Source organism: Camelus dromedarius, chromosome 8 (genome assembly GCF_036321535.1).
Source record: "Camelus dromedarius isolate mCamDro1 chromosome 8, mCamDro1.pat, whole genome shotgun sequence".
NCBI classification, from domain to species: Eukaryota; Metazoa; Chordata; class Mammalia; order Artiodactyla; family Camelidae; genus Camelus; species Camelus dromedarius.
This window is the reverse complement of record NC_087443.1, coordinates 72,738,313-72,753,166: the sequence shown is the minus strand read 5'-3', so window position 1 is coordinate 72,753,166 and position 14,854 is coordinate 72,738,313. Positions and strand designations below refer to the sequence as shown.

General features: G+C 48.9%; 1 protein-coding gene across 1 annotated transcript in view; it reads right to left on the bottom strand.

Moving 5' to 3' along the window:
* GRK5 (G protein-coupled receptor kinase 5) overlaps window positions 1–14,854 on the bottom strand; it is a 203,971-nt gene that overhangs the window by 149,565 nt on the left and 39,552 nt on the right. The window lies entirely within an intron of this gene.

The window sequence follows — 14,854 nt, the reverse complement described above, 5'->3', positions numbered from 1 at the left end:
CACCCCGGGAACCTGGGGCAGCCTGCCAGCATGGAAAGCTCAGCACACTCATGCCAGGGGCCAGCCAGATCCCTCCCTGTGAAGAGGATGCCACGTGGGGGCTGACTGCAGAGCAGCAGCTCGCCCACAGGCTGGCAGGCACAGGCTGGACATACGAGCGTGGGCCGAGCCTCAGCGAACAGTCCTTGGCTGTCTTCGGTGTGCTGGACATCTAACTTCCCCAGCTGAAGAGCAAGGGAAACGGAGCAGAGATTACCAACCCAAGTTAGTTTGCAAACTGGGACCTGAATCACTGAATCAGACCCACAAGAACTGCCTTGAGAGCAGCAGAGAGGAGCAAATGTTTTCCAAAGGAGATGATGAAGACAGGATTTGCACTAAGTCTGAGAGGGAGGTGAAAGGAATAACCCACCCCAGGCATGAAGTCAGGACATGGTGGCAAATCAGTCTGGTTGGAGCAGATCCTTGTACTGGGCCAATGAGAAAAGTCCTGAGCGCAAGGGGCCAGCATTGGGCTTTATCCTGCAGGCAATGGGAAATCATCGCCTCCAATGCATTCTTCAAGGAAAATAGTTAAGCAGCTCCTCAAAACATTTAACACAGAATTTCGTTATCATCCAGCTACTCCACTTCTAGGTGTATACCCCGAAGAATTGAAAACGGGGACTCAAACAGCTGCAGTATTCACAAAAGCCAAAAGGTGGAAACAACCCAAGTGTCCATCAATAGATAAATGGGTAAACAAAATACGGTATATGCATACAATGGGATATTATTTAGCCACAAAAAGGAATGAAATACTGATACATGCTACAACAGGGATGAACCTTGAAAAGATTACGCTAAGTAAAATTAGCCAGACACTAAAGGACAGATACTATATGATTCCACTAATATGAAGCACCTAGAATAGGCAAATCCATAGGCAGCAAGCAGAACAGAGGCTACCAGGAGTTAAGGGGAAGGAGGAATAGAAAGTTCTTGTTTAATGAGTACAGAGTTTCTGTTTGGGATGATGAAAACATTCTGAAAATGGATCATAGTAACAGTTGCACAACACGGTGAGTGTAACCAATACCACTCAGTTGTACACCTAAAAATGGTTAAAATGGTAAATTCTATGTTTTGTGTTTGTCCAGCACCTGGAGAGAACTGGTTCACTTCCCAGGCAAGCAAGGCAGAGCTGAACACAACACGTTTATTTCCTCTCCCTCCTGAGACCCCCTAAAATAACAAGGGAAAAAAGGGGGTATCAACTTACAAAGCAGAGGGAAGTGGAGAGCAGATGACAGCAGACCAGAGCTGTTAGAACCACTTTTGAAGGATGACAGAGGGATGGATGAGGGTACTGGCTTGGCAGGCCAGAGACAGAGCGGACGTTCACGTCCCTGCAGGAAGCGAAGCCAACGAGAAAAACCCCCTTTGTAAGCTGGAGGCAACGAGCGTGCTGGCCCACAGGCTTGCCGTATTGATTTTGTGTCTGTCCTAGCACGAAATGTTACCATCACTCAGACAAAGCATGCTTGGGATAATTCATTACCAAACATAACTTATCACCACGCCAAAATTTTTAAATCGCTCGTCTTCACCTTAACTGTAGTTTTTCTGCACGGATGGGGAAAGGCCTCCAACCCCCTGGGCACAGCACAGGGACTCCCCACCGCCCACAGAGGAAGCCCCAACACCGGTGCCTCTTGTATTCAGGGCTCTCCCCTTCTGGGCCCAGTGCAGTTCAAGCACTGGATCTGTGGGGTCAGGACAGCAGGAATCCAAGTGAAATAGGAGGCCACAGGATCAAAACAGCCTGGGCAGCTAGGTGGTGGGATTCGTGCCCCCTCCACACCACCAGGACAAGGTGTGTACAAACCAACCAAAAGCTTCTCCAGGAACAGAACCAAGACTTCACACTTTCCTGAGGTTGCTCTATTTTTCACATGCTTTTCTTCCACTTCACTGCCTCCTGGAAAATGGTGTGAATGTCTGCTGCGCCACCAAGCAGCTATGACGTGCGTGTGCCTCGGCCCTGGCCCTCGGCCTGGGACACTCTGGCCTCCTTCTTACCCCTCAGGGCTCCACACAGCCTTAGCCATAGAATGCCAGGGGCTGCGGGCCACCACCACTCAATCCTCAGGAGCCCTCCAGAGTCCTCTGTGCTGTGAAAGGCATGCATGGAGAGGGACAAGAGGTCCTTGCTGCTGCCACTGGACTCAACTCTGGCTTAACTATGCCCCTCCTTCCCCACCATGCCCCTCCAGGGGCATCGAGCCTGCCCCTTCCCAGGCCTGCTTTCATTAGAAAATCTACTCCTCCTACCCTTTCTCCTGGATGCTAAGTCCACCAGGGACAGAACTACCCTGTTCACCTTTCTATGACGAACACCTGGCGCAGGGCGTGGCCCCTTAGGGAGCTAATAAATGCTGGGTGGTGGGTAGGAAGGCTGGGAGGAGGCAGGGAGGAGCTCTGACTCCTCGCTCAGGCATGTCAGATTCCAGACTGACTCTTCAGTGGACTCACGTCAATCTGGGGGGTCAGCTGAAAAGTGACCTCCAGGGCATCCAAGTATTCAAGTGGGGTCTGAGGGGGCCCACAGGAGTGTCCACCTCTTTAAGGCCACTGTGTGGGACCCTGTAGCATTGGATAAGGCAGTTTCTTGCCACATGACCTGTTGACACTAGAGAAAGTCAGCGCACCTGCCGTGGCGTGGGCAGGTGGGAGGCACATTCACACAGAAAGAATCTGGGCTGCCCCCTCAGGTCCCCTGGGGCAGCATGCAGGGAAGTGCCAAGGCCAAACTGGCCCTCAGAGAACAAGTAGAGGAGACTGGCTCTCGAGATCTGACACTTAGGGCCAAGCACTCGGCCATTAGGTGATTGCAGGAAGAAAAAGGCTATGGGAGAATTATTTTAGAATACAGATTCCTAGTACAGTGGTATCATAACTGTAGAAACTGACAAACTGTCAATTTCTAGAAAAGTTAAACCTATACCTACCGTATGATCCAGCCATGCCACGCCAGGTATTTACTTCTCAGTATTTACCCAAGAGAAAAGAAAAAATATATGACGTGTACAGTGTTCCCAGCCACTTTATTTGTAACAGCAAAAATACTAGAAACAATCCAAATGTCCAAACAGGTGAACAGATAAAGAAGGAGTTATTGATAATGCACGACAGTGTGGGTGAATCTCAAAATACTCATACTGAGTGAAAGAAGCCAGACAAACAAGAGTACTAATTATGTGGTTCCATTTATAGAAATCTCTAAAAAATGTCAATTCATCCATAGTGACAGAAAGCAGCATGAGTGGTCGCTGGGGGCTGAGGGTGAGTCAGGGAGGGATGAGAGGGAGGGGTTATAAAGGGAAATCTGGAAACTTGCAGGGGGGACAGACAGACTCACTAACCTATCTGTGGTGGAGGTCTCACAGGTGTGTAGGTCTGCCCAAACTTTTCAAATCGTATACACGTACGTATAGAAATACGTATAGTTTACTGTTCGTCAGTTACACCTCAATAAAGTGGCTTTAAGAGAATACAGATTCCTAGGTGCCAGTATGGAGAGTGGAGGCCAGCTGTGTCATGGTGGGCGTGTTACAGAGAAGAGTGAAGGGGGTGGGTGCAGAGTGATGCAGACCAGCCACAGGGACCCCAGGCTGCTGTCTTCCACTTGCCACTTCTGTCCGTTTACAGGATACGCACAGGGACCATGTCTCAACATCATCAGTTATCCCTCCAGGGAAAGTGTGCAGGCATCATTATTTCTCTCCTGACATCTGCATTCCTTCATGTCCTCCAGCACTTGCATGGAGAACCACTGGGAAGGGAACAGTCAGCCAGTCGTATGGTCTCTACGCCCGGCGTGGTGGTCTGTGAGCTCTTTCGTGGGTCTGGCTGAACAGATCCAGGTGCCAGTAACCAATGCTTAGTGTCTAGCAAGAGGATTCCAAACAAGACACTTTGTGGACCCATCACCATCTAATTATTCACTTAAGAACATTTAGGTTAAAAATTTATTAACCCAGGTGAGGCTAAAACCTGGTCATGTCATCCAGAGGTTTGGCCAAGGAATCATACATTTTTTCAAGTCACGAGGACAAGGGATGGAACTATGGCCATCAGGGGACTCCAACTCAATTTCTAATCAAGGTCAGGTTAAATAAATCTGACATTATTACAGTTCTTCCTTCTTGTATATTTATTTTGTGGGTCTTTCTTTTTCTTTCTCTCCTCACTTACATGCTCAGGCACAAATGAAGACAGAAAAGAAACATGCCAAAACTTTAATGGTTGGTAGACTTCATTCCTTGGAGAAATTTTTCTGTAGTGTGGTTACATCACTTTCTTTTTTAAAAGAATACATTGTAAAATATAAACTCCATCTGCCAAAGTAAACTGGTATATAAGTGACAAATAGCATAATTACAATTGATCATTATACAAGACTCATGAATTGCAATAAGCCATAGGCCATCACAGAAGAGCCATACTTACAATGCTCAGACATCTCCCTAAACAAATGCTGCATTTTTACTCCAATGAGTAGTATCTGAATACTTTCCAAAGGCACCCATCTAATTTATTGGCATCTCAATCAGATCATCAGCCAGAAAGAGCAGCAGCCAAAAGCACAGCATATCATGACTTTAAAACCACACAGCAAAAAAAAAAAAAATCTGCCTTGGAGATTTTAGACTTGACCCCACTTTCAAAGGTCATCATTTATCACAGGAAATAAAGGGTTCACCGTATGTTTTTCTTCCTCTATATCAAGTCTCCATCACAGGAAAGTTTATATAAATGAAACACAGAATTGAAAGGACTGGCTGTCTCCAGGAAGTGGTAACACGATCAGTGGTCACAGATCCAGTCTTGCCCAGTGTAAAGGAAGCTCTCTCAGGTTGCCCTCAACTGTTTCTAAGAGGTCAAGTGCAGGTCACAATCACACAACTGGTCCAGGTCACTGCTTGGAGAAAAGAAATCGAAGATGCTGATCAACCATATGCCCTCATCATTTCACTCTGGTTGCTTATCTGGGCTGTAACCCCAGCAACAGTCAGGAAACTTGCTCCCCACCCTGAGTGATGGTTACATCCGTGATTGTGGTGATATGAAGCCCTAGCTGCCACCTGCCAAGTCTCACCAATGTGCCAGTGATCACACTCCGGTGTCTATCTCATTTCATCTTCAAACGCAGCAAGGTAGGGATCATCATTAGCCCATTTTACAGATGAGGAAACTGAGAGCCGTAGGAACTTATCATGTGGCTGAACTATAATTCAAATCCCAGGTTCTCAACCACTTCGCCATACTGCTCACGCTGAGAAATTTTACATTAAAAGGGTCTTTTGCGTTTTCACAGCAACTTCCTTCTAACAGTAGAACCTGCTGCCCACAGAAACCGGGAGATTTGCCCAAGGCCATGAACGAGACCTGGAGCCGAGACAGGAGCCCTGGGTGCTGACTCCCCTGGCAGCGTCCTTGGGGCTGCAGCCCGGGCCTCAGAGCCCACCCAGAGGGCCTTAGCTCTGTTAAAGGACATGAGGGACCATCAGCCAAGAGGATGGAGAAACCTAAAACTGTAACCTTCTTGCAACAAGCAAAGATGCACCCCATCATCTCCAGCTGCAGGCAGCAGTCTGGAGAGGAACATACCAAGCCTGTGCTTTGGGAGGCAAAACAGAGTCACCAAAGGAAACAGAATCACCAAGAACAGCCATGTAGAGAGACCTGTGTGGAGTCTCCCAGGTTTCCAATGACCCAGGGACCACTTACACTGCTGGTGGGAATACAAAATGGTACAGCCACTTTGGCAGACAGTTTGGCAGCTTCTTATAAAACTAAACATACTCTTACATAGGATCCAGCAATCGTACTCCTTGATATTTACCCAAAGGAGTTGAAAACTTATGTCCACACAGAAACCTGCACACAGATATTTATAGCAGCTTTATTCATAATTGCCAAAACTTGGAAGCAACCAAGATGTCCTTCAGTAGGTGAAGGGATAAATAAACTGCGGTACCTCCAGACAATGGTATATTAGTGCTAAAAAAGAAATGAGCTTTCAAGCCATGAAAAGACACAGAGGAAACTTTAAGGTATATTACTAAGTTAAAAAGTCAATCTGAGAAGGCTACATACTGTATGAGTCCAACTGTGTGACATTCTAGAAAAAGCAAAACAGTGGAGACAGTAAAAAAGATCAGTGGTTGCCAGTGGGTGGGGGTAGGGAGAGACAAACAGGCAGAGCACAGAGGATTTTTAAGGGCAATGAAACTATTCTGTATGACACTATTACGGTGGATACATCTGTCCAAAGCCATAATGTACACCACCAAGAGTGAACCCTAGTGTAAACTATGGACTTTGTGTCATTTTGATGTATCATGTAGGTTCATCAATTATAACAAAGTTACCACTCTGGTGGAGGATGTTAATCATGGAGGAAGCTGTGCACATTTAGGGGCAGGGGATATATGGGAACTCTCTGTAGCTTCCTCTTAATTTTGTTGTGAAGCTAAAACTGTTATGAAAGAATAAAATGTTAAAAAAAAAACAAACCAAAAACTAAGTACATGGCACAGCAACTTTCCCATCATCAAACAACCCCAAAATCAGAGTCAAAAAGCTGATGGCAAATGGGAACAAAGCCTGGGGAAATAAGTCCCGCCATGCGGGTGAGAGCAGTAGTCCACCAGCACCTGCGGTCTGAGGCACCAATGCCTAGGGTACCCTGGATGGGCCTGAGAAAGCCTGGGGCTGCAGCGTTGAGACTGGCACTGCGCCCTCAACATCCAGTAACAACCACTGTAAATTGTTTGTGGAGAAATTTACTTAAAGTTCTCTTTAAATGGTCATGTGGAGTCTGCACTCGTGAAGTTACCCACTCCTGATCTTTACAACCTGCTGTACCAAGACAGACAGCAGAATCCCACAATGGAGCTCTCTTTGGGAGAGACTGCACCAAAGTTCCCTTTGTGCCCCCGGCGTCCATCATGGCCTCCAACACCACTGGCCTCAGAGCAGGTGCCAGTGGATGCATCTCAAAAATCACTTCCTTTGAGCTTAGGGTGGAGCTGCCAAGGCCCCCTTCCGGAAATCCACAGTCTACCCATGACCCAGTGTAATCTCTCTGACTGGGCCTTTAAAACCGGTGAAAGGTACCCCATTAATCAATTAGTTGCCCCATCTTCTGAGGCAGGGGGACTGGCATGTGCATAGTATTGAAGGGGAGGATTCTTTCTGATTCTGTACAAGAATTCTAGAATGTCCAGGGTGGAAAGGCCTTGAAGACTACTAAGATAGACTGCCACATCCCTGTCCCTCCCCACAGCCGGCCAGCTTCTGCCTGAAGCCCTCTTGGAACAGGAATCCACTCTCCAGGACAGCTTAGGTCCCTCTGCAATGGTCTTGCCTCCTCTCTCTCCAGTTCTATGAGCTGGACCACAAACAACCTAGACAATCTGATGGGGTCAGGTCTTGTGAAGTTTAAAGGCTATGATCACCTCCTCTGCCCCCCACACCCCCACCACTTCAGTTTCTTCAAGATTCTCTTGTATTTCCAATGCCCTTTCCAAGGATATGGAACGCTGGCCTTTTCAGGTGCAGCTCATCAGTCAGGGCAAAACCCCCATCCACTGTGTGCTGGCTCTGTGCCAGGCCCCACCTAAGCACCTTACAAACAGGCACAGTTAATGCTCATGGCCACCTATGAAAGAGGGAGTTCCTACGCTCAATTTCACAGATGAGAATGCTCAGAGGAGATAAGCAGCACGTCCAAGTTCACGTGGCTGGTAAGAGCCGGCGCCAGGGTGCCACCCAGGTCTTTTCCCATTTAGCATCCATGCATCCTGTATAAGGCAGATGGTCAGAACCTTCTGAACCATTTCTAATGAACAGGCCATCACCACTACATCCAGGAGGATAACATCAACCCACAGTGATGAACACCTTGATTCGACTTCTGGGTCAACTGGGTCCACTGGAAAGACTTTCCCAATAGGATCTCCGAAGAGAGCCCAGAAAACAGAGCCCAACAGACAAGTAACAAGAGCGGCTAGCCCGTGTCAGCACCAGGCTCCGTACCGGACGGTTTCTAAATACTAACTCCTTTCAGCCTCCCACCAAGGTAGGCACCGTTTTTACAGATGAAGAAATACACACAGATCAGGTAAACAGCTTCTCCAAAGTCACACAGCTGCTAAAAGTGCTGGAGCTGGGACCGAACCTCAACTAACCCAGTTCTCAAATATGGGTTTCCTCCTGACCAGTCAGAGGCCCGACCTGGCCCTCCATCACCACAGTCAGCAACTGAACCTCTGCGCATGGGCCAGCGTTGACAGCATGAGTCATTTACGAGTTCTGGACCAGCCAAGGTCTTCAGACTCCAGGAGCGGGTGACTCAGTGTAGCCACCCGGTCCTGGGCTCCAGATTTCTCTTTGTCAAGTGCACAGATCTGTATATGCTAAATGTCTGTTTATTAGAGCAAAACAAAGAAGTCAATGCAGGCAAATAAAATCTGTAGGAAACACATGGTTTCAGCAAGTCACTGGGGCAGCAAACAATAGAAGGGAATGGTCAGGCAAAATCTCTGCAAAGAGAAATTGCCTTGTGGGTCCCAAACCTGCAGACCCCCTACTTGGGCCAGCAGCTTGGGTTGGGAGGAGGGGCTGGAAGACCCTTTAAAGGGGCCAGGCCAGTGTTTGGGAGACCACAGGCCTCCAGGGCGCCTCTCTGAATGACCAGAGCCCCAAAGGGCGTGGAGGATGTGGCGGAACACATGTGCCCAGGGTGGGGCTTCCGGCTGAACGCGCCACCCCTCCCAGCAGTGTTAACAGAGTCGGCGCCTCCCCAGGGCCCACAGTTCCGTCTGACCCGTGAGTTTAGGAAAGCGCCTGTCTGCTATTATTCAGCAACTTCTAGGCGGGCCCTGTTGTTATTATTATTAACAAAGATAAGATTACAACTAATAATAACACGCATGACATTTACATGCGTTTCGTCCTATCGCTTCAGCCTTGCTCTCTGAGGGAGGGTAGAGTTCAAATTCCACACTTGAATTGCTCCAGAGGCCTCACGTGCCAATTCACCCAAAGGCAGATGAAATTTCCAGAGCCTTTTTAAGAACTAAGTGATTTTTTTTTTCTTTGAACGAGTATACCAGGTACTCTGCAGTTTGAGCTACTGGGAGGAAAATGCCTATTGTCTTACATAAAAATTCCATACTTAACTCTCTACTCCACATCTCTCAGAAGGAACCTCTGAAACCTAGAGACACCCGCCCCCTCAACACACACATTGTGAAATCTGCACATTTCACCCGGCGGATTTGTGAGGGTGTCTGAGCCAGGCCTGGTGCTGCGGACCCAGCCGCGGGCAGTGTGAACCAGACCCGCACCAACCAGCTTATGGTCCAACTGGGGAGGACTTGACTTTGCACAAGAAAACCAGCCAATGTACAATTACAGATTTTGGTGAACACTGGAAAAGGAAGACATGAACAGGAGGAGGTTGTGATGAAGATAACGGGGCTGGCAGCGGCCCACAAAGGAAACCAGCTACTTGGGACAGCACGTGAAGGCTGCCCCGAGAAGATGAGGTTTGTGCCAAACTCTGAAGGTCAGTGAGGAACCGAATGGGTGAAGGGCAGGGAGAGGGTGGAAGGGGGTCCAGGTAGCAGGACCAGAATGTAGGAAGACACAGAAGGAACTCACAGGAGGCCAAACGGCAGGAGTGGGTGAGGCAGGGAAACTGGTGCAAGGTGCTGCTGGCAGAGCGGGTGGGCAAGGGCAAGCTGCCCCCCGCCCCAGAGGTCACCATCCCCCGCCTGGAGCTGGCAGGTCTCTTCTGAGATGGGTCCGGGGAAGAGGTCTGAACAGAATTTGGCAATGCCCGTCAGTCCTGATCACCTTCTCTGGATCAATTCATTAAAGCATGTGAAGTCTCAGAACAGGGCTTGCCCACGGGGACCCTCAATAATGTGAGCCCTCACTGCTCTTGTTGCAGGGCCAACACATTAAGGGGCTGTGGGACACTCTCAGGAAATCCCTTCTTTGGGGACTGGGCCTCTGGACACCCACCTGTGCCCATTCTTCCTCCTCACAGGAAGCAGGCCATGACCATTGTCTATTGTTCCCAAGCAAGTCATACCACGGGAGAGCAAGCAAGTAGGTGTCAGGTCTACAAATTTCCTGTGAAAAGTCCCTCTTTGTTTAGAAATGATGCCTGCTCGGGTCTACGTTTCCATTAGAGACCAAACAGAAACTTGCCCAGGAGAGTGTAGAATAAGGTACAGTTATGATCTGCCCATGACTAAGGCCCCAGCTCTACCCTGAGAAGGGGCCAGAACACACCTCGCCTCTGGAAAGGGGCCTCTGGGCCCACAGGGACTCAGCTACCAGTGAGGGCTCCCCCTTTGTGTCCACTCCCAAATCACCCAGGAGTGAGGCCAGCTGGGGCTCAGGCCTCGGCAGACAATGAACCCCACCTTCAGGTCCACATCTTGAGATGGGTCCAGGACACATCCTGTAGGGCCTAAAGAGACAGTACACCCATCCATCACCCATCTCTCCTCCATGTCCTGAGATGATGAGGATGACGATGACCAAGATGACAGGGACAACACCAGTTGGCATTTATCATGTGCCATGTGTCAAAGACTTAAATCTCAACAACCCTGTTATTATGCCCATTGTACAGATGACAAGATAGAGGCTCAAGGAAATTATATGAGACCCTAATTGGTAGAAGAGCTAAGATTCAAGCCTAGGCCACTTAGACTTCCAACCTCAAACTCTCGCCCCCTCTGTGCAATGCACGTCACCGAGGGGGTCAAGCTCACTGATGGTGCTGCACTAACTGAGGTAGGTCCTCAGACATCAGGACCAACTGCAGACACCCACACGTGCGGTCTACCAGAAGCTAAGTTGGGACTTCTACAGCAAATTCGCTTCTTTGTACAGAAAAACAGCATATCCGAAAACCAGAAATATGCTATGTTGGATTTTGTTTTTAAATAATCCAATTATTTCTACTTAATGAACACAAAGGTTGTCTGAAAACGGACTTTGCTAATTCAGTTTTCCCATCTGCTGCTTCAGAAGCAGGTGAGAAGAGAAATGACAAATACAAAGAAACATCTCCATCTGGGAGAGCACATGGGGGTGTGGGCGATGCCCGGGTGCAGAACACGGGTTGGGGTGGCACCAGTCGTCTCTACCTTATCCTTTGCCACCCGGTGACACACCCTGCAGGTACCAAGCCTGGGTGGGCTTCAGAGAAGACACTCATCTGGGCATCAGCATAAACGAGGGCACCCTGTCCTGCTCTTCCTCGTGTCGGCAGAACTCCATTGGCTTTATTCCCAGCCTCAGAGGACCCTGTTTCCTGTGAGGCTGCATCTTGGGGTTCGGGACCCAGCTGGGCAGACGCCTTAGCAGCCTCCCCAGTCCCACATCACCACTTGTGTGGCTGAGTTGGGACCAGGCTCTATCAGAACCACAGTTTTGGAAATTCTCCTAGAGGCCATTTAATCTGACCCCTTAATTTCACGGAGCACAAAACTCAGGCTCACAGCAGTTGTAGGACCCATTAGCTACAGGATCCAAGACTGGTAAAGGGCTTTTTTCCCCATATCACAAGCACCGTTTAAGAGCAGCAGGATGAGTTCCTGTTGGTGCTGCCAAACAGCTGAAAGACCATGAGCACCTCTCCTGAGTAGGTGAGGGCCTACACCAGCCCCTCCCCTTACCCTCACCTCCACTCCCCCCATCTTGGTTTGTCAGTGAGAAGTGCCAACCATGGGCCTGCCTGGACAGGGACAGACGTCTGACCCGAGACTCCCATCCCTTGACTCGCTGGTTCCTGCACCCTGGAGAGGGTAGATGAGCTCTCTGTCCCAGGAACCCCAATAGCTCGGGGAATTCAGCTGTGGGGACATGAGAGCCACAGGATCACACAGCCTGGGGATGGGGCTTCCTTGTTGGGTCAGGTGCTAAGTCAGCAAGAAACTCCTGAAATAATGAAAGAGCAGCCTTTGTTCCTTATTTTCTGGCCCATTTTGAGCCCTCACAGGCCTGTCTTGAGATGCTTGTTGTATCTGTACAATAAACTCCCTTTATTGGAATTGGTTCTTATGGGGCTTCCTTCCTTGAGACCAAACCAGCCTAAATGGAACTCACTTATTACACACTGGTGCATAAAAACCAATGGGTAAGTGCCAGGTGGTGAGCAGAACAAGAGAGTTAAGAACAGAAAAGAGCACACAGTCCCTGCAGGCCAGAGTCACATCCCAAGTACTGCTCATTTGAAGTAATCACCAACAAGAGGGTCTGGAGTACTTACATGGGACCTGGGCCTGGACTAGAAAGGGAATGAAAAGTTTGAGAAATGCCAGAATCAGAGCAATATGCTACAAAAAGGAAGAAAAAGGATGTCTCATGGTTTGCAGGGTCCAACCCCTTGTAGCTCATGAAAATTACCTGGGTCCACAGGGTCAGCTTTCTAAATGGCTAGCTGCTCCTGCATTAAAACCTTCTATGGCTCCCTAGTGCTAAAGCCTAGCTCTTCACTGAGGCACTTGGCAGTCCCCCTGCCAGTAGCTGGAAGATCCCTGAACAGCTTTGCTGTTTCACACCACAGCTACCAAGAGAAGGCAAAAGGCCACCCATACGTGACCTGGTCTAAAACTTTACCTCAGTTTACCGCCATCCTCAATCCCTAAATCAGAGCCCAGTCAGCTCAGCCTCCAGCACCTTGCCAGCCTAGGAATCCCTTAACTGGCCAAGGTGAGAATGCCTGCAGCCCAGTGCCCAGCTTACTGGGCAGTTATGGACCCAGCCCCCAGACTGATAAGCTGGCACAGGGACCCATCTAAAACCAGCACCAGAAAATAAAACACATCTTCCCACCCCTACCCCAACCCCACCAAACTGGCTAAATCCTGGCCCCATAGGAAAGCAGCAGAAAAGGTCTTCTGGTTTCTCAGCCAACTACCCAATAAGAAAATGCATCTAAGCCTCATTGGCTCCATGTAGAACCCACTTCCCCTGCTTCCCATCCCAGCCACAAGGATTAGATAGCGTGTTTCCTTGGCTGACCCTACAGCTTTACCATTTAGACTTCCTCATCTTTAAAAGCACACAAGTCATAAAAGGGAAAGAAAAGCTCATTGGATGGAGGCTTAGTATTTAGGAAGGACTCTCCTTGGTTAAAAACAACCAGCATTGTTTCTAAAAGTGGGTTAAGAATTCAGACTGCTCAGGCCCACAGCAGCCTCAAATAAACCTCCCCAAGACAATGGACACCACTGTTTTCCACCTTGGGACATCCTCCTAGGAGAAGCCAGGGATGTCCCCTGACTCCAGGTGGCCCCAGGCTCAGCTAAGGACTCGAATTTAAAGGCCCCACTCTCAGGGCTCCTTTTAAATCTAATCACCTCCCAAAGGCTCACCTCCTAAATACCATCCCACTGGAAGTTAAGGCTTCAACATCTGGATTCTGGGGGACACAAACATTCAGCCCACAACCCTAACTTTGGAATGAAAATCCTTGCTCTTCCTCTCCCCTGCCCAGGAGCCTCAGCAAAGGCCTGCTCTACCCTGAGCCTCAGTCTCCTCATCTGTAAAACAAGGCTGGTGATACCTCACTCATAGGGGAGCTAAGAAGACGAAGGAAAGTAAGGAACAGAAAGAAAACAGGGGGACAGATCCTGACATATGTACAGAGCCCCAAAAATTATGGGCAGGAGGGGAGTACTTTGAGACCAGGCACACGTGCTTGATTCACAGAGGGAAGGCTCCTGGGTTCCCAGCAGGGAGGGTAAGATGGGGAAAGGCTGCTGCTGTACAGAGGCTGCTGCGAGCCCCCACTTGCCAGCATCGGGGCAGCACAAAAAGATGGAAGGCATCTTGGAACCTGCCTTGCCAGCTAGACTCTGAAGGATTTGTACTTTCCTCTTTGGAACCTCAGAACCTATACAAATTATAATTTGTGGTCAGTAATAATAACAATCAATGTTTCAGTGCTTGGTAGGGGTTAGGCCCTGTGCTAAATGTATCCTGTGCATCATCTCAAGGGAGCCTCAACATTCTTCCCACTTTGCAGAAGAGGAAATTGAGTACAGAGTAGTTACGGGAATTATTCAAGGTCAGACAGCTAAGCGGTGGGTGGAGATTCAAACTCAGGTCATCTGGCTCCTCATTTGACCCCAGCCTCCACCCTTGACCTCCACTCAACCGCCTGCTGAATGCATTCGGTTCTTCTCCTTTAATTTCTCCCTTTTTGGTCTTGCTCTATCTTTCCCCCTCAACAGCCCAAGCTACGAAGCTGATAACCTCTGCCAGGCTTCCAGGCTTCCTGGTGGACCTCACACTGTGCTTTGCTGGCACCGGCTTACACAGGCACATGTCAGTTGCAAACATCTTTTCCCATCTCCCTGTTGAGTGACGTCAGGTTGATAGCTTGAAGCCAGCTGAGGAGGGAATATTTACACCACGAAAATCGGCAGATGCTACAAATCAGGACATTCTTATACCCAGAGAGCCGGTTATTAAATATTTACCAGCACACCTCTGGCCTCACAGCTACAAAGGTGGTCGAGCTCTATCTGGCCTCTTGCTCAAGAGGCCTCTGTTGAAGTTGCAGACTCAAACCTAAAATTACTCTGTCTGATCAAGTTTTGAATTCCAAAATACAATTGCGAAAACTGAAAATCAAAGGGACACATCATACCGTGACTGCTCCAGGGCACCCCAAGCCACCAGGAAAAGGAAGTGGGCATTGATAGTGGATAACTGTTGTTTGAGTCCACCCAGGGCCCCTCTTGCTGCTGAAGAACTGTCCTGCCCCTACTTA